The sequence below is a fragment of the Phyllostomus hastatus genome, unplaced genomic scaffold (genome assembly GCF_019186645.2).
Source record: "Phyllostomus hastatus isolate PE091 unplaced genomic scaffold, TTU_PhHast_1.1 phas_contig_151, whole genome shotgun sequence".
Taxonomy (NCBI): domain Eukaryota; kingdom Metazoa; phylum Chordata; class Mammalia; order Chiroptera; family Phyllostomidae; genus Phyllostomus; species Phyllostomus hastatus.
Genome location: NW_025333616.1, coordinates 806,086 through 826,887, shown reverse-complemented (window position 1 = coordinate 826,887; position 20,802 = coordinate 806,086). Strand labels below are relative to the sequence as shown.

The following is a 20,802-nucleotide window of genomic DNA, read 5'->3' as shown; positions in this document are numbered from 1 at the left end:
TGGAGAGGAATCTAGGAACCTGATTGAACTTTTAAAACCAGGTGAGAGGGGTTTGGATGTGATGGGTTTCTGACCTTTTAGGCCACATAAGAAGGGTCACTACAGAGTGACCAATCATTTCAACTCTGTAGTCTGATGCTGTGTATTAAAGCCCAGGTGCACTGATAATGCTGTGGGGGAACTCTGAGAAAGGTCCTTAAATTCTGTATCTCAAATTCAACATGCATAAAATTGGGAGAGTAGGAGTGCCAATCCCATTAGCTTGCCGGGAGCTTTGAATGGGTAATGTGTCTAAACCACTTAGATTGAGAGTCAGCACCTTTATAGGCAAAGGGTCAAATACTCAATATTTTTGGCTTTGTGGATCTTCAGATCTCTGTTTCAATGACTCAATTCTACCATTGCAGTGTGAAAGCAGTTATGGGAAATATGTAAATGAACAATGTGTTTCAATGAAACTTTATAAAAATAGAATGAGGGAGTAGACTTGGCCCATTGGCCTTAGTTTTGAAACCCCTGGCTTAGAAAGAGTAGAGCCTGGCATATGAGTTTTACTCAAGATATATTAATTGTACCTATTATCATCATCACTATTACCATTATCACCGTCATCATCACTATCATCACCATCATCACCACCATCAACACCATCACAATCAACATTACCCGTGGACAGTAAGTTGAAGCTCAGATGTTGATGCTGGGAACAGACTAGATGACACCTTCAACCAGCTGATCTATTATTTTCTTTTTAAAAAAAATTTTATTCATTTATTTTTAGAGAGAGGGGAAGGAAAGGAGAAAGAGAGGGAGACAAACATCAGTGTGTGGTTGCCTCTCATACTCCCCTTACTGGGGACACAGCTTGCAACCCAGGCATGTGCCCTGACTAGAAATCAAACCAGCAACCCTGAAGTTCACCGCTGGCACCCAATCCACTGAGCCACACCAACCAGAGCTGTCTTGGAAACTCTTTAAAAAGGTAAAGTAAAACAGGATATCCCAAGGTTTTGTAAATTTTGAAAAACCTATAATAAAATATAAGAAAATAAGTAGGACTTTTCTAATACATGGAGAATAGAGGTCTTGTAGGAAGCAGTATGTGCAAAGATTCAAATTGATGGAATAATATTAAGGGTACAGAAATTTAACATTTAAGTTTGATGGCAGTGTGTGGGATAAAGAAGAAGGTGTTGAGAGTTGAGATGGGAGTTAGCAATGGGAGGCAAAAAAAAGTCTTGGTGCAGTGAGAAGCTTGGTTCCATACACAGGTGATGGGCTAGGCTCAAGTGGGAGGGGATAATGGGAGCCAAGGGAGGAGGGTTTTCAGGAATAACTGTAAAGTACACATGGACAAAACCAAGGGAGGGTGGAATCAAGGGAGGGAAGTGGGGGTGGCTGTGGTGGGAGGGGTGGGGTAGGGGTAAATGCAGAAAACTGTACTTGAACAACAATAAAATAAAATAATAAAATAAATACTCAACAAATGAACAAACAAAAAAGAAATCTCCATCATTCAAAAATCAAGGGCAGTGTTCACTACCTCAAAATCAGAACTAAGCAAAAAGAATACTTAGATGCATCTAACATGATGGGTTCTTCTCAGCTAACAAGTTGTGACTTGATATGCTGATAAGTTCCAGAATCCTGTCCAAAATCCAAAGGCATGAAAAAAAAAAAGATCACAGAAAGAGATGGAGAGACTGGTGTGTGTGTGTGTGTGTGTGTGTGTGTGTGTGTGTGTGTGTGTGTGTGTGTGTGGAGCAATGCCAGTTATAGCTGCTCTCATGTCCTCTGAATCCATGCTGTGTATTAGAAAATCGGCACCTTCCATGTTGTCACAAAGGGTAGGAGCTCCTTCTTTCTTCCTTCTGCATAGTATTCCATCATGTAAATGTACCATAGTTTTTTAATCCATTCATTATGTGAAGCAAAATAAGCCAGGTGGTGAAAGACAAATACCATATGATCTCACCTATAAGTGGAATCTACCCAACAAAACAAACAAGCAAGCAAAATATAACCAGAGACATTGAAATAAAGAACAAACTCACAGTAACCAGAGGGGAGATAGGAGGGGATAATGGGGGAAAGGGGAAAAGGGGTTTCAGGAACAACTCTAAAGGACACCTGGACAAAACCAAGGAGGGTGGAATCAGGAGAGGGAGGTGGGCATGGCTGGGGTCAGAGGGAGTGTGTGTGGGGGGGAATGGAGACAACTGTACTTGAACAACAATAAAATAAAAGTTAAAAAGAGAGAAAATCAGCACCTTAAATCCTTAAAATGCAAACAAAGTGTCTCAATTCAAGAGAACTCTCCACCTGACAAAAAAGATCCCAGGGAGTCCTTGAGGCTTTTCAGTGGATTCTGTTATTAGATTAAGATATGAGAAAGAAAATGAGGAAGTAGAGGCATTGCAAACTCAATGACTGTTGAGAAGAAGAGAAAGAAGCATATCCACAATAAAGATAAGTTGTCTATGTGTGTGTCTGGAAGGAGTGGAAGTAAGAGAGAGGATATATGAAGAGAAAGGAAGGGAATGAGGAAAGGGAGGAGTGGGAGAAGGAGGATTGGGAGGAGGACAAGAGAGAGAAGAGAAGAGAGAAGAGAACAGAAGCAGGAAGGGAAGGGAAGGGAAGGGAAGGGAAGGGAAGGGAAGGGAGGAGGGAGGGAGGAGGGAGGGAGGGAGGAGAGGGAGAGGGAGAAGAGAAGAGGAAAGGAGAGAGAGAGAGAGAGAGAGAGAAGAGAAGAGAAGAGAAGAGAAGAGAGAGAGAGAAGAGAAGAGAAATGCTCTTGGCTTTCAACATCCAGTCAACCTTCCATATCATCTATATAATTGATCTTGATCCTCCCTCTCCTCTCTTAGAATAACAGCCACATCTGGAGGAATTCTGGAACCTACCTTAGGGAGACAAAAAACAATATACCTTCCCCATCATTTGTTTAGAGGTGGAGGGATTTAGACTCTTTGCATACACGTATCTGATATCTGGCTTGCCTAATACTACTGTCAATATCTGGTCATTTGGCAATTATATATCTAGAGTAACTGAATGCAGAGCAGGTGTGGTTGTGTAAACCTGATTAAATAGCCACATCATAAAATATGCAAAGAGTAAAACGGAAATTGAGGCCTTTCTGACCTTTAGAAGCCTGAAGGCATTAAGTGCTTTGGAGAACAGACCAATTAATAGACAATATTCTTATGGAAATCCAAACCCCATAGCTCCCTCATACCCAAAAGGCAAGGGGGAACCCCCCCAAAAATGCTCCCACATATTTTTTCTTTAAGTGAGTCTAGTATAACATGTACTTGGTCATCTGGTCAACATAACCGGTCACTGGGCATGCAATGAGCACCTTGCAAATAAGAAAAACTAGTTTCAAGACAGAGAATACCCCTGTTTAAAGAACAATAGCCTTCAGCTGAATGAATTTGAAATGAAGTCTGAGTTAGAGCTAATCCAGGACTGAGTTTATTCCCATGCCTGCTGACTGGACATGAGATGATCAATATGGACCTTGGGTTCCCCTTTCCCTTTGAGTTCTGTGCAGTTAAGCAATGGTTGAGGATCAGCCAAGGGATTCACTCTGTCCTGAGACAAATCTCTTCTCAGACCTACTTATCTGAGTGTTCAAAGAAAATTGATGAGAATATTATGTATATGGTGAATTTTTCTCCAGTAAGACACTAATTTGGTTTCTACGTGAATCAGTGTGCCTGGATTTGCCATTTCTTTTAGTCCCAAAGAAACACTTTTCTTTTCCTTTGCTTGATTTTTGTTTCCTGACAATTGAGGTTAATGGGAGAAATGCTTGGGAAGGTATTCATGGGCTGTGAGCCCTCCATTTTTTGAGTTTTCCCCAGGGATTGTTAGCTTATTCACAGTTTGGGGATGAAATTGCTTCAGGTTAGGTCCTTGCACTAATGTGGAGAGAGACACATGGACATCCCTGAAGTGGGACACTGTCCACATGATCCTGAGGCCTACAGACTGTCAACCAGATTTAGTATGAAAGCAGCATTCACCCAGAGAGATATGAAATGGGATGCTAAAAGGATGTGCCTAGAACCCTAAATTCAATGGATTTAATTCATCTTCTGTTAAATTGACTCCCAGCCCTCTGGCACATCTCTACTTCTTTGTCTTCTGGACCCTAATACAAAATATTTCTCCATTTGGTTCGATGTCTGCTTCCTCTTTTCTCTCCCATCTTTTGTTTCAGTCTGAAATTAGAAGGTCCTTTCAAGAACACAGCTGAACCATGATTAATCCCTGCCCAGACAGACCATAGCTCCAGATCATTCCAGGCAGCATCCAATGAATTCAATAAAAAACGTTGTTTTAGAAAGTTAAACAATCACAATTCTTAACACAGTAGCTCTCTAATGGTAGAAATCACTTCTGAACCATCTGCAGGGAGCTGTCTGAATGAGACAGAACAAGAATTGAACATTGGTTTTTGCCTGGAACTTCCTGCATATATTAAGGGGTAGCAGAGACTTCAGATAAGAGGGGCCTACAGAGTACACAGTTAGCTATGATGTGGAAAAAAGCATGTGAGAATGTTCTGGAAGTCCAAGGGAAAGAAAAGGTCAAAACCAAAGGGCCAGCTGCCCTAACATGTCATCCAGTTCCATCCACTCTTACAGAAAATTCTTGAAACCCTGCCCTGGAATTAGAGCTTATTCTTATTGTTTTGTACTTTTGAAATATTATTTTGCAGTAGCACAAGTTCTCCAAATTAAACACACCTTTAAAATTCCTCTATTTTCACAAAATTGTGTAGTTCTCTATGAATTCAGCAACCAGGCTTGTTGCCAAGAAAAAACATAGGGTATATTATAAGACTTAGAATGGATTACAGCCTTTTTTTTTAACTGAATTTTTGGCAATGCAAGAACCTGCCCTTATTTGACTGGTAGTTGTTCTATACTGGTACGGGTATTGAGTGGAAAATAGGGATGGAAAGGCAGGATGAGCTAGTTTTCTGAAGACCTTGAATACCAGGGAGGGATATGTGGAGGGATATCAAGGGAAGTGTACTGGAAAACCCTAGAGACTCAATGATAAAAGTCTGTCAACAGTAAAAAATGAAATAAAATAAGTAATTTATATAATATTAACTTATTTGAACCAACAGCTTTTCTATGCATAAAGAAATCACAACCTCACCTTTAAAATCCTAAGGAATAAATGTAATACAAAATGCATAAAACTTACAAACACATGTGTATACCTTTCAAAAACACTCTGAACAGCAGAAGAAAAGACTTATACTGATGGACAGATGCTTTATCAAGGGAAATGGTGACTGAGCATATAAAGACATCATCTCCCAATATTTTAATTTATAAATGTACCTCAGTCCACAAAGTATACCAAGAACTAAAGAAGTTGTTACTACAGTCCACATGAAAAACAAAAATCTAAGAAAATGTAGGAAAACACCATAAAAAGTACAGCTGTGAAGGTAGGGGAGGACTAGCTCAACCAGAAACTAAAGTATAGGAGGGGGGGCTAAAAAATCAAGAATTTATTCATAAAATATTGTGTATTTATTCCTACATGTTTAAACTTCAGCCACCTTCAAAGTACTCTCCATTTGATGCAACACCTATTGAGACGTTTTTCTAACTGCTCAAAACAGTTTTTGAACTTGTTGATTTTGATGCTTTTAGTACTTCTGCCCTTTTTTGTTTTAGCTCTTTCATATTGGCAAAACAATTCCCTTTGAAATCTTTTTTCATCTAGGAAAAAAAAACTCACTCAGGGTGAGATCAGGTGAGTAGAAAGGGTGGGGCACTGGGGTCATGCTGTTTTTGCTCAACAACTACTGGACACTCAGCGCTTGTAAATCACCCATAGTGAAATGGGCAAGTGTGTTGAGTCTTCAAAACAAATTCAGTGAAGCTGAGCACAGCCTCTCATAACAACATCAGCTGGTACACTGATACAGATGGGTTCCTAGAACACTCACCTAGCAGGGGAAGCCTATACTACAAGAGGCCCACCCTCCAGAAGACAACTCCTATTTTTTGGTGGTCCCTATCACACTATAACTCCTCTGTAACTAAAACAATTTGATGTGGACATAATAGGTAAGGACGATGTAATATAAAGTTCAGATGTATATTCAAGTATGGAAATTTTGTGTGTTATTGGATGAAATATTAAATCACTGGACAAAGATGCACTTGGGGGAAAGAGGATGAAATTACAACCATACTTCTAAATGTAAGATAGGTAAATAAATGAGCAACAGAAGCCTGTAAAAGAAACATGAGTTTTAAAACGTAATTCAGTTATATTTCCATTATATTTCAATAAAGCTGAAAATAAAAGTTTACATTAAAAATAGTATGTAATTAAAAATCCAGATGCAGCAGCAGCAAAAAAAAAAAAGATTAGAAATTGGACTTAATTGAAATAAAAGAAAATATATCTGTGCATGGCAGAACAATAAGAAAAATCAAAACACAAGTTTTTAAAAAACTAGTATAGCTCTGGCTGGTGGCTCAATGGGCTGAATGCTGACCTGCAAACCAAAGGGTCACCAGTTTGATTGCCAGTCAGGGCACATGCCTGGGTTGCAGGTCAGGTCTCCAGTAGGGGGTGGGTAAGAGGCAACCACACCCTGATGTTTCTCTCCCTCTCTTTCTCCCTTCCTTCCTCTCTAAAAATGAATAAATGAAGTCATTAAAATTGAGTTTTGTATATTCTTAGTGTTTTCTCAGAAACCTTAGTCCCTTCAGTGACTCTGTGGACAGTCTTTCACACCAGTATGTGAGATTCTGTGGGTATCTCTTTGGTGTCCATTCCTGTGGAACACTCACCTCCCTCATACCCAGTTGTCCATGGAGAGTTTTTCCCAAGGCTCTCCTGATACTCACATGTGAAAGGGCTAAAGCGCCTGCCCCACTGTGTGCACTCACTAAACTTAACATCTACTTGTGAGGTGCCTGGCAGGGATGGCTCCAAGGTGAGCCTCACAATCACACCTGGACAAACGCCCATGTCAGACTAGACTGGATGGAGTCTGCTTCACACACATGCAGGGCACGTGGCTCAGTGTTGACCATGGCCTGTCAGTGGGCAAAGATATTCCAGGGTCCTAATTGTAGGGAGGGAGAAACACTGCTTCCAACACTCTTCTCATTCCAAATCCCCTCCCTGCATGTGAGGACTCCCATGACCCCTTGCTTGTTCCAGGCAGTGGAAACTACTCAGCTCTGGTCTGTTTTATTTGTTGTTGATGCCTCTGATATTGGGAACTTTTGCTTCTCTTTTTCTGCAGTGTGTGTGGTGCATATTTCAGAAATTAGGAGCAGATTGGGACTCCCAAGGGGGCATATCCATTGTCCACCTTGACTATGGAGTCACAAGCATTGATGTTCTCACATCTCAGCCCACACATCTCCATCAGATCTGGAATCCAACGAGGGCTGATCCCTCCCAGGTCCCAGGCACAACCACTGTGCATCCACTCTGAGGAGTGGAGTTCATGACAACATGTTGCCTGTGAGGGAAACTGAGGCTCAGAGATTCAATGTTATTGTGGGATATCAAAAGGGCAGTGGATGATGGAGGAGCATATAAACAAGAATGAGCTTTGTCTCCAAAATTAGAACACTAACTCACTCATTGTCCCCAAAAGCAGAAGAGCAGAGGGTAGGACCACAAGATGAGGGGGCAGCTCTGGCCAAGAGAGGAGGGCTCTGAGGAGGCAGAAATGAGTCAGCCTTGTTCCCTGGAAGGTGTAGGTGGACACTCTGGCTAAGAAAAATGAGAAATTCATGAGGTGGCTGTGATAGAAAACCCACACCCCGGGGCCGGGGAAGGGGCATGTGTCCTTCCCTATTTCCCTGTATTGGTCCTTTGTGCTCATTGTCACAGTGACTCTTGCCTGAACTGCAGTGAGACAGAGACCATGTCTCTGCTGATCTGATCTCTGCATCAGGGACCCCCATCTTCCTGAAGCATCTCCAGGGCCTGGGTGATCAAGGTCCCCACAGGGAGGTGCTCATGGCTGGGCAGAGGGTGAAGGGGACCCCTTCAGGGAGGCTTCTAACCTGTAAGGACATGCCCTAGGTCACCTCAGATGCAAAGGGCATCTCAGGACCCTCCAAATCAGTTTGCTGCTTGATCCTGGAAACAACAACCAGGCTTCTGGTGTGGCACTGTTCTTCTTCTCGAGGTACTGCTGAGGTAACATCACCAAGACAAGTAGGGACAGCCTCCCACTGGCCACACCCAGTCTGTTTCTCTGTTCTGCAGACTTTGTGGTCTCTTCCTTCTGAACAGCCAGACCAGAGAGGAGACACCATGCCCCCTACCCTCATGGCCCTGCTCTGCCTCGGTGAGATGTGAATGGAGGAGGGGAAGCCCTGCTCTGTCAGGACCCCAGGACTCAGGGGGGCTCCTGGAGAGGAAGGTTTGCTCAGGATTAAGGGCAAATGTCTCACAGGGACTCTCTGGCAGGGCTGAGCGTGGGCCTGAGGACCCCAGTGCAGACAGGTGAGTCTGTTCCCAGAACTACAAGGTTTTACTTTCTCATTGACAAGTAGGCACAGCCTGACCATCTAAAAAAGGAGAAGATCACACACTTTGCTGGGTGGCTCCATGGTTCAGTGTGGTCCAGCAAAGTGAAGGATTGTGGGCTCAATTCCTGGTCAGGAACTACTGCAGGAGAGCAACCTGACATTTCTTATATCGATGTTTCCCTCTCTTAAGCTTGCTCTCTCCCTCTGTTCCTCTCTCTCTAAAAGCAAAGAAAAAGGTGTTTATAAAACAAAAAACAGAAAATCAGATCTGGGATGACAGATGGGGGACATCTGGGAGGGTCCTGAGGCTGTGATCTGGGGACTTGGGATGAATATGTTGTGACCCAGCCTCTGATTCCTTCTAGAGACCCTCCCCAAACACACTCTCTGGGCTGAGCCAGGTTCTGTGATTCCCAGGGGTAGCCATGTGACCCTCTGGTGTCAGGGGACCCTTCAGGCCCAGGAGTTCCACTTGGATAAAGAAGGAAGGCCAGCACCCTGGGACACACAGAAGATACTGGATCCCGGGAACAAGGCCAAGTTCTCCATCACACAGATGACAGAGCAACATGCAGGGAGATATCAGTGTCATTATCTCAGCCAAGGTGTCTGGTCAGAGCACAGTGACCCTCTGGAGCTGGTGGTGACAGGTGACAGGACACTCAGGGGTCCCAGCCTCAGGCTCTGCCCTCAGGAAGGGGGATGCTCTCAGGGTGTATCCCACTCACAGCCCAGCCCTGGGGGTTGTAGGGAGGTGTGAGCCCCATTTAACACACTACCTCCTTCTCTCCTAGGATTCTCCTACTACAAACCCAGCCTCTCTGCCTTGCCCAGCCCTGCCGTGGCCTTAGGAGGGAATGTGACCCTCCAGTGTGGCTCATGGGATGGATTTGACAGGTTCATTCTGACTAAGGAAGGAGAAGAACAGGCTCTCCTGGACCCTGGACTCACAACAACACCTGAATTTGAAGTTTCAGGTCCAATTTCCTGTGGGCCCCGTGACCCCCAGCCACAGGTGGACATTCAGATGTTATGGCTGTTACAGGCAAATCCCCCAGGTGTGGTCACAGCCCATGAACCCTTGGAGCTCCTGGTCTCAGGTGAGGTGCCCGAGATGCTATACTTTCTGTGTTCGCTTAGCTCAGGGTCCTGACCCTAGGAAAATTGGGGACAGAAATAAATGAGGAGTGCAGGAGGCTCCACAGGGGTGCATCCACCCTTGACAGGTAGAAGGAAACAGGGCCTCCCACCTCTGAGCCCTCTTTTCTGAATCTCAACAGAGAGAAAGGGCAGGAGGGTGGAGTGAGATGTGTGAGGTGAGCAAAAAGGTGATTAGAGTGAGCAGAGGACAGATCCCCTCCCCCACTCACCCCCTGCATCTTCATCTCAGAGTCTGAGCCCCTGGGGTCCCAGCCCCCACTGGACCCTCTTCCATACAGACCAGCTTCCTCCTTGGGAGCCCAATCTGCAGATCCCATGGCTCACCTGAGCCTCCAGCACTCAGTGCTCACCTGACAGTGAGGAGGGGCTGTGTCAGGCTCAGGAGGAGCTGGGATCTCCCACCCACACTGAGGACTCCCCTGTCTGCTTCGTGATTCTGGGTGCTCTTGTCTGTTTCTGCTCCTTTCTGAGAACTCTTAGGCAATACTTGCATGTATAAATTTGAGTTATAAACATTTCTCCCTTATGAAAGGTGATTCTGCTCCCATTTAACTACGATTGTAGTTACTCTGTAGTTCTACTCTGTAGAACATACTCTGTTCTGTCATGAGAGACCACATTTCTCACCAAACCTGAATTCTTGGGGCAAATACAACCTATGTCCCAAAGGGCCTAAGAGGCAAAGCCTTCACTGAAAAGTCCCCAGGAGACTGACAGGGCCCATGACAGCAGACAGGGCCCTCACAGCAGAGAAAGCGTTCACAAAGGGGCTGGGAGCAGTCACATAATAAGGAACAGGAGAGTTTTGAGGACAATTGGCTTGAGTGGCATCAACTCCTCATGCGCCCATTTTATGGTTTTCAAGGAGCAGCCGACACCATCAGCCCATCACACAACAGCTCAGACAACACGAGTGGTGAGTAGGAGAATCCTCAGTTCTGGGACTGGGTGCAGAGGGTCCTGTCTATCAGGAGGAGACAGGTGGGCTGGGTGAGCATCCAGGATCTGGGGGTCACTTTGTCTGCTGTGACCTCTGTGACCTCTTGTTCACATTTTCTAGACTCCCACCCCCAAGACTACACAGTGGGGAATCTCATCCGCATGGGTGTGGCTCTGCTGGTCCTGGTGGTCCTCGGGGTGCTGCTGTTTCAGGCTCGAGACAGCGAGAGAATGGCCCAGGCTGCCACCAGGACCTGAACACAGAGGTAAAGGAGTACCATTCAGAGTAAAAGCCTCGGAAATGAAGTCATGTGCCCGGAAAGTTCTGGAAGATAATCTGGGGCATCCCAAGTGACATGTCTGCAGCTCATTGCACATGGAGGACTCATTGGTCATATGCAGGGGGACAAGGTCTGGACACATCAGCCATTAAATTCAGCCCATCTTTCCCTGACCATTGTTGAGTCATGTGTCTGGTTCCTACCTTTTTCCATTTCAGTTAAATTAGTGTTGGTTCCACATGACATGGTCATGTCCACACCTCCCTGAACTTTCAGGTAATACATTTTCCTTTTTTTTCTAATTACACACATGTTGAGGTTCATATGGAGTACCTATCAACTCAGTGCACAGCATGCAATCTATTTTAATAAATCCATGAGCTGACATCACACACATTTGGGCCATATGAGATAAATCCCAAGTGCCCTCTCTGGACCCCACATGCCTTCACCTTTCCTCAGATAGCACCTGTGGACTTTCTTCAGGAACCTCCTCACTCGAAATCAAAGCTATTTCTTTATCCTCACCTGAGGACACTACTTCATTGCTTATTTAGAGAGAGAGGAAGGGAAAGAGAAACATTGATTGGTTGTCTCCTGTACATGCCTGGACAGAGGGTTGAACTTGCAATCTAGGTATATACCCTGACTGGGAATCAAAACCACAAAGTTTTGGTTATGGGATGATGCTCCAACCAACAGAGCCACACCAGCCAGGGGGAAATCAAGATGTGTTTGTTTGAAGGGATCACCTGGGTTGCAGTGTGTGGGAAAACCCAGTGTTAAAAACACAGTGCAGTATACAGATGATGTATTAGAGAACTGCACACTTGAAACCTATATGATTCTATTACTGATGTCACCCCAATGAATTCCTCTTAATAAAACAATGGTTCTTGGCATTTTACCATGTTCTGGTATCTATGGTCCCTTTGTGCCCAACTTGGAGGTGCCCCTGTGAGGTCCTCATGCAGAGTCAGGAACTGACATACAAACTGACTTTCACAGACAGTACAAGCCAGTGTGGGACACCAGTCACACCAGTCTGACAGCCCCAGGGTACACCTAAGCTGCCTGCCCTTTTATGTGTAATGATCATTTCTACTTCAATGTACAAATAGCTGTGGGACTTCTGTTCAGCTAGAAATGTTGTAACTGATTTTCCACGAAAGTACAGGACCACAGTCTCAAGGCAAGTAGATGAGATGCCAAGGGGAAAATCCTACCATCCCTTTGGGGGAGAGAACAGTGAGCTGATAGCATTCTAATACTTCACTTGTAGGTGGGCAAATTATAGTCACCAATTGAGCAAATATATTACACTTACCCAGTTAGAGACACACAGCTCTATGTTTAAGTACCCGCCTTAGAGAAAATGTGTACCTGTGCCCCATTCACTAGGACATGGATTGGGGTTTCGGTGCTAGTGGTTTGAGAGATTTCAGGACAGTCTGAAGTGTGAGGTGAGGGAGGCCATTGGTATGGAAAACACACTGGAACCACCTTGGGCAAGCTTGCAAGTTGGGTGGGGTAGGGGGATGTGGTTGATAAAAGTGTCTGTGGTTTTTGTTTTGTTTTGTTCTTTTGTAACTTATTTCCCTTATCTTTCAGATATACCCATGTAGCTTATGACACCATTTCCTTCTTTACAAATGATTTTTATTTTTCAATGCCATTGACATGTCAAATATTATGTAAGTTGGTAGATCACATAATAGAGATTAAGCATTTTTCTTTCTATTTTGTTTTTGCCCTTTTCCTTTGCTGCTGCATCTCACTTTCTCCAGTTTCATGTCTTTGTTCTTCTAACTGAATTACATCACTTTCCACTCCTTTCAACAAGTGTGAACATAGGACAATATCTAAAAACTTGCTGGAAAGGCCTTATTTCAGTCTCACTTTCTTTATCAAGTAACTTGGAAATGCTCTACCATTTCAGTTAAAGTGTGTGATTCAACTCCTCAGAGAGAAAAACGTCCCATGTGATTAAGGCTCTCTCCCCAGAAATCTGTTCTCTCTCCTGGAGACTCAGCCTCACTGGGTGGGGTTCAGAGGAGACACAGGCTCCCACTTAGGGACTGCCTTGGCTGACACGGTCACCTTGTCTCTTAAAGCTAATAGGGCTCAGTGCTGAATCTTCACTAACAATCTGCTCCTGGAAGGGGTGTCCCCACTGTCTTCTGGTGTCCTCTTTGCTAAGAGGAAGTCTGGTCCCAGCGAGCTTGTCACTATGGTGATGTGCACTTCCTCTAAGAAGTAATTCAGGACCCCAGCCCATTTGAATTGAAATTGACATAAAAAATTAACTGATTAAAATATTTTTCATTCCTATTTACTGGATTTTACCATTTAAACTTTTTTAATTGTTGTTCAAGTACAGTTTCCTCCATTCCCACCCCCCACAACTGTTATAGATTTGAAAGAGCGAGAGACCTAGACCTGTTGTTCTACTCATTGAGCATTCATCAGTTGCATCTTGTGTGTGCCCTGATCGGGAATTGAGACCACAACCTTGGCATACTGGGATGATGCTCTAACCAACTGAGCTACCACATAGGGCCTAAAATTAACCATTTTAAAGTGTACAATTCAGTATAGGATACGTCTTTGTGTTTTCATTTAACCTCCAGTTTCTTCATTTACCACAGAAGGTCAAGATACAGAAGTCATTTTTGCATACATGCCCCCTCTCACCAGCTGGTATTTCCACATCTCTATAAGATGTTTGAATATTTATCTCTGGAGCTGTTACAAAATGTCATGCTGAATTCTTCCCTTCTGACATAATCAATATGACATTGGCCTTCTTCTATCTAACCCTTGGTACCCACATTCCCAAGTTCTGGTGTCCCTATGCTGCATTCTAGAAATGTCCTCAATATCATACTCCACTTTCATAATTGGATCTTCAGCTCTGTCTCATCCATGATGGGAATGATTGTTTTTATGTGCCCATCTATTGGGTTGTTCATCTGTCAGATTTCTAACTCCATATATTCTTCTGTAAAACAATTCACACTCCTGGCTCAAATAATTAAATCCTCCTTTTCTTTTTTAGATATTTACACATGATCATCTTCCATTGCTCTCATATTTCCCACTGACTCTCTTTCATTGAGTGGGACAGTCCCCAGTATCAGTAGACGGTGTCCATAGCTTTGTCTGTCATCATTGAGACTTCCACACTGTCCACTCTTGTAGGAAGTCTCTCCTCTCAAACACCTGGTCTCCATCAGTTTCTCAGGGGCTGTCCTGGGAGTCAGGCTTACCAGGGTCTCTGGCAGCTGCCCCTGCCCCATGCCATTTACTCTCTCAAGCTCAGCACCTGCTCACCATTCTGCCCACCAGGGCTGGTCCAATGGGTCACACACACACTTGAGACAGACACCCATGGCTGACATACTGGACTCAGCCTGTTTCAGGACACACAGGGGAGACTGCTCACTGCTGACCATGAACTTGGGGGAGTGGGCAGAGACATCCCAGAGCTCACACACAAATACACAGCAGGGACCACACTTCCAGCCTTTACCTGCTCCCTGACCCACTTCCTGTGAGGTCCTGGAGTCCCTCTCTGATCACTCAGGGGGAATATCCTCCCTGTGACCTGTGGATGGTCCTGGTTACTGAGAGTCCACTCAGTTTCAGTCTCTGTTCTCCACTGTGGTTCCCTCTCCATTTCTGGAACTTTCATCTCTCTCTCCTAGACATGTCTGTGCCTACACAATGTAGAGCTATCGTAAATAGTTGTGCTTGGTATTCAGAGCAGACAAGGTTTCAGGTGGATGCTACACTCCTGCCCTTGACCCTGGACACCTTGATCTTCCCATGTCCCAGCCCACTCATGTCCTCATCTGGTCTGGAGATGGAAGTCTCCCTTCCATGAACCAGCACCACTGACCCACAGTCACTGTGGGGACTGGGGTTTGTGACAACATGATCCAGATGAGGAGACTGAGGCAGGGACAGGACTTTATCTCTCAAGGACACATAGACATTGGATGATGAGTATTTAAGTAGATATCTGCTTTAAGGAAAAATCAGGACTGTAACCCAAATCAATATCCTGTGATGTTTGAAAGCAGGACCACAGCATGAGGAGGAGACTTGAACCAAGAAACAAGGGACACTAAGGGGCAGAGATCACTCAGAGGCTTGTCCCCAGGAAGGTGGGTGGATGCTGTTGCTAAGAAAAATGAGAACTCAGTGATGGTGGCTATGATAGAAAGAAAGCCGCACTCTGGGGCAAAGGGAGGGGTGTGTGTCTTTCCCCTATTCCTCTATATCTTTCCTTTGTGGTCATTCTCACAGTGACACTCACCCAAACTGCACAGTGAGGAGGAGACTGTGTCTATGCTGATCTGAGCTCTGCAGGCACAGGGATTGCCATCTTCCTGAAGTGTCTCCAGGGCCTGGGTGCCCACTGTCCATGGGGAGGACCACAAGGAGGTACTGAAAGCCAGCAGAGGGTGAATGGGCCCCTTAGGGAGAGGCTCTGAACTGAAAGGACGTGTTCTGGATCACCTCACCTGCAAGGGGTGTCTCAGGAAGCTCCAGTTCTATTTTTTCCTCCATCATGAGAATGAGAGGTGGACTTCTGGGGAGACACTGACCCCTTCTTGAGGGGCTGCTGACATGACAAGTCCAGGACAGGGACAGCCAACCTCCCAGTGACCACGCCCTATGTGTCTATCACCCTCAAGACACCCTGGTCTCTTGCTTCTACAGGACTGGTTTCAGAGAGGAGACACCATGCCCTCTGCCCTCATGGCCCTGCTCTGCCTTGGTGAGATGTGAGGCGGGAGGGAAAACCCTGCTCTGTCAGGACCCCACGACTCAGGAGGCTCCTGGGGAGGAGGGTTCTGCTCAGGATTCAGGGCAAATCTCTCACAGGGACTCTCTTGCAGGGCTGAGTGTGGGCCTGAGGACCCCAGTGCAGGCAGGTGAGTGTGTCTCTGGGGTCCCAGGACCCTCTCCACATAAAGGACAAGGTATTTCCCCATCAGGTAGCTTCAGGTGGAGAACATAAGTTCTGGGTCATGGATGGGACATATCAGATAAGGTCCTGGGTCTGCGATCTGGACACTGGGGGTGGAAATGATTTGTGACTCAGGTTCTGATTTTCTTCCAGGGACCCTCCCCAAACCCACCCTCTGGGCTGAGCCAGGCCCTGTGAACCCTCGATTGAGCCCCGTGACTATCTGGTGTCAGGGGACCCTGCAGGTCCAGGAGTTCCATCTGGATAAAGAGGGCAGGCCGGGACAGAGGGCACCCTGGAACAGACAGATCCCACTGCATCCTGGGAACAAGACCAAGTTCCCCATCGCACGCATGACAGAGCACACTGCAGGGACATATCAGTGTTACTATCTCAGCCAAGGTCTCTGGTCAGAGCGTAGTGACCCCCGGGAGCTGGTGGTGACAGGTGAGAGGACACTCAGGGGTCTCAAACTCAGGCTATGCCCTTGGGGAGAAGGATACTCTCAGGGAGTCTCCCCCTCACAGCCCAGCCCTGGGGGACATGAGGGAGGTGTGAGCCACGTTTAACATGCTGCCTCCATCTCTCCTAGGATTCTACTACAGCAAACCCAGAGTCTCAGCCCTGCCAAGCCCTGTTGTGACCTCAGGAGGGAATGTGACCCTCCAGTGTGGTTCACTGGAGGGATTTCACAGGTTCATTCTGACTACGGAAGAAGACGGGCTCTCCTGGACCCTAGACTCACAGCAAGGCCCAGGTGGGAAGGTCCAGGCCCTGTTCCCTGCAGGTCCTGTGACCCTCAGTGACAGATAGACTTTCAGATGCTATGGGTATTACAGGAACAGACCCCAGGTGTGGTCACAGACCAGTGACCCCCTGGAGCTCCTTGTCACAGGTAAAAAAAAATTTATTTTGCCTCTTGCATGGATTGAGTCTATAGACATGTTACTCAGGTCTTCGCAGGGAGGGGAACTCCATGTGAGAGGTGGGGTGAGGGCAACAAGGGCTCTGGGGTAAGAGACACAGACAGAGAGAGACAGGGGGACCTGGGGCCAGGCCAGAAGGAGGGTTCATGGCAGGAGCAGCCCTGTCACTCCTGTCTGTTCCCTGCAGGTGGCTCAGGGAAGCCCTCCCTCCTGACCCAGCAGGGCCCCATTGTGGGCTCAGGACAGAGGCTGACCCTCTGGTGTCTCTCTGACCTCGTCTATGACAAATTCGCTCTGTCCAAGGAGGGGAGACAGGACCTCCCCCAGAGCTCTGTCCTGCAGCCCCAGGCTGGGCTCTCTCAGGCCAGCTTCCCCCTGGGCACTGTGAACAGTACCCATGGGGGCCAGTATAGGTGCTATGGTAGACACAACCTCTCCTCTGAGTGGTCGGCCCCCAGTGACCCCCTGGACATCCTGGTGGCAGGTGAGGAGCCAGTGGTTTTAGTCAGGGACCCAGAGTCTTCTCAGGCCCTGCTGGGGGTCTCAGGTGGTGATGGTCAGAAGAAGGGGTGTGGGGTCTGTCCCCAGGGAGGGAAGGAAACAGAGACAGAGGATGGGAGAGGGAGAGGGAGATGCAAAGAAAACAGAGACAGAGAGGAGGGTCCTCAGAAAGAGGCCTGGTGACTCTCAGGTCAGAACTAGGTGGTAGCAGCCCCTTTACCCCCTCCCCTCTCTCTAGGATGGCTCCATGACCAACCCTTCCTCAGTGTACAGCCAGGCCCCACAGTGGTCTCAGGAGAGAACGTGACCCTGCTGTGTCAGTCACAGAGCCCGAGGGACACTTTCCTTTTGTCCAAGAAAGGGGCAGCCCATCCACCCCTGCGTCTCAGATCACAGTCCCGAGCTCAGCAGCACCAGGCAGAGTTCTCCATGGGTCCTGTGACCTCTGCCCATGGAGGGTCCTACAGGTGCTACAGCGCAAACCACAGCAACCCCTACCTATTGTCACTGCCCAGTGATCCCCTGGAGCTCCTGGTCTCAGGTAAGGCCCTTGACCCTGTCATTTCTCTGCTCAGCCAGCTCAGGGCCCTGTCCCTAGGAAAGTCAGGGATAGAAATACATGAGGAATGCAGGAGGTTCCACAGAGGGGCTCCAGCCCCTGAGAGGTGGAAAGAGACAGGGCCTCCCACCCCTGAGCCCCCTGTTCTGAATCTCAGCAGAGAAAGAGCAGGAGGGTAGAGTGAGATGTGGGAGAAGTGAGGAGAAAGGTGATCAGACTGAGCAGAGAGGACAGATCCCTCCCCCACTCACCTCCTGCATCTTCATCTCAGAGTCTGAGCCCCTGCCCCTCCCCCTTGCCCCACTGGGCTCTCTTCCTGAGAGAGTAACTCCCTCCCTGGGTGTCCAGCTCTGCAGGCCCCAGGGCTCACCTGAACCACCAGCACTCAGTGCTCACCTGACAGTGAGGAGGGGCTGTGCCAGGCTCAGGAGGAGCTGGGGGCTCTCAACCACACTGAGGGCTCCCCTGTCTGATCTGTGGTTCTGGGGGCCCTTGTCTGTTCCTGCTCCTTTCTGAGGACTTTCAGGCAATAGTTGCATGTATAATTTTGAGTTAGAAATATTTCTGCCTTCAGAAAGGAAATTCTGCTCCTATTTAACTGTGATTGTGTTAAATTTGCCCATTTATTTTAAAAATAACCATTTATTATTAAGAGGTTCTTTCAGAAATTCTTTTATTGCTGTTCAATTATGGTCATTTGCATTTACTCCCCTCCACTCCCTCCCCCAGCCATCCTCACTTACATGCCCAGTGTCCACCCCTCCTTGAGTTCTCCATGTGCCCTTCATAGTTGTTCTGGAAACACTTCCTCCATCCCCCCATTATCCTCTCCCACCTCCCCTTATTAAGGGGTTTTTAAAAGCATGCTCTAAAAGGTTTACTTTTGACTTCAGATGCATTTTGAAGTTTTAGTCATAAAATTATCTATACTTAGAGCTCAAGAATTGTTCGAGTACCGCATATATGTCTGAGTGTATAGATGAGACACACCTATGGGCCCTGAGTCCTCAGCTGCTGAATAAATATAAGCTCTCAGCTCCACAAGAGGGAGTTTGGATGGTTCAGTCTCCCACAGAGGGGGGTGGGGGTGGGATTAGAAGAATGTGCTATATTCTGTAATGAGAGACCACATTTCTCACTGAACTTGAATTTGCAGGACAAAGCCAACAAATGTCCCAAATGGTCTCAGGAGCAAAGTCTGCACTCAGAAGTCCCCAGGAGACTGACAGGGCCCATGACAATAGACAGTATCCTCATAGCAGAGAGGGTTCACAAAGGGGCTGGAAACAGTCACGTCATGAGGAACAGGAGTGTTTTGAGGGCAATTGGCTTGAGCAGGATCAATTCCTCATGCACCCACTTCTTTATGGTTTTCAAGGAGCAGCTGACACCATCAGCACATCACACAACAGCTCAGATAACAAGAGTGGTGGACAGGAGAATCCTCAGTTGTGGGGCTGGTTGCAGAGGGTCCTGTCTGTCAGGGGGAGACTGGTGAACTGGATGGGCAATGCTGGTCCAGGGGGACGTGTCTGCTGAGACCTCTGACATCTTTGTCCACATTTCCTAGACTCCCACCCCCAGGACTACACAGTGGGGAATCTCATCCGCATGGGCCTGGCTGGCTTGGTGCTGATGGTCCTCGGGGTGCTGCTGTCTCAGGCTCAAGACAGCGAGAGAATGGCCCAGGCTGGCGCCAGGACCTGAACACAGAGGTAAAGGAGCATCTTTCAGAGTGGAAGAGCCTTGAAAATGAAGTCATGTGCCCAGTTGTTTTGGAAGAAAATCTGGGCCATGCTGTGTGACGTGTCTGCAGCTCACTGCAGGTGGAGGACTCATTGGTCATATGCAGAGGGACAAGGTCTGGACCCTTCTGCCATTAAATTCAGTCCATCCCCTCCCAACCATTGCTGAATTGTGTGACCCCTCCCTACCCTTTCCCATTTCAGTTAAATTAGGGTTGATCCCACATGGCATGATCACATCCACACCTCCCTGCACTTCCAGGGAGTACATTTTCCCTTTTTTCTAATTACATACACGTTGATGTTCATATGGAGTGCCCATCAACTTAGTGCACAGCCTGCAATCTGTTTTAATAAACCAATGAACTGGCATCACAGCGATTCAGCCCACAAGAGATAAATCCCAAGAGATGCCCAAGTGCCCTCTCTGAACCCCACATAATTTCACTTTTCCTCAGATGGCACCTGTGGACTTTCTTCAAGAACCTCCTCATTCAGAATCAAGACTATTTTTCTATCCTCAGAAGCAAAGATATTTACATTGCTTTATTTGAGGAGAGGAAGGGAGAGACAGAAACGCCAATGGGAGAAAGATACATTGATTGGTTGCCTCCCATACGTGCCTGGACAGGGGGGATTGAACTTGGAATCTAGGTATGTGGGCTGATCAGGGATCAAAACCATAAAGTTTTGGTTATGGGAAGATGTTGCAACCAACAGAGCCACACCAGCCAGGGGGAAATCAAGACGTGCTTGTTTGAAGGGGTCACCTGGGTTACACTGCCCAGGAAAACCCAGTGTTAAAAACACAGTGCAGTGTACAGATGATGTACTAGAGAATTGCACACTTGAAACCTATATGATTCTATTACTGATGTCATCCCAATGAATTCTTCTTAATAAAACAATGGTTCTTGGCATTTTACCATGCTCTGGTATCTATGGTCCCTTTGTGCCCAACTTGGAGGTGCCCCTGTGAGGTCCTCATGCAGAGTCGGGAACTGACATACAAACTGACTTTCACAGACAGTACAAGCCAGTGTGGGACACCAGTCACACCAGTCTGACAGCCCCAGGGTACACCTAAGCTGCCTGCCCTTTTATGTGTAACGATTATTTCTACTTCCATGTACAAACAGTTGTGGGACTTTGCTCAGCAAGAAATG

General features: G+C 46.7%; 1 pseudogene; it reads left to right on the top strand.

Moving 5' to 3' along the window:
• The first annotated feature begins 8,328 nt into the window (after positions 1-8,328).
• LOC123813353 lies at positions 8,329-19,598 on the top strand (annotated as a pseudogene).
• Positions 19,599-20,802: the final 1,204 nt, after the last annotated feature.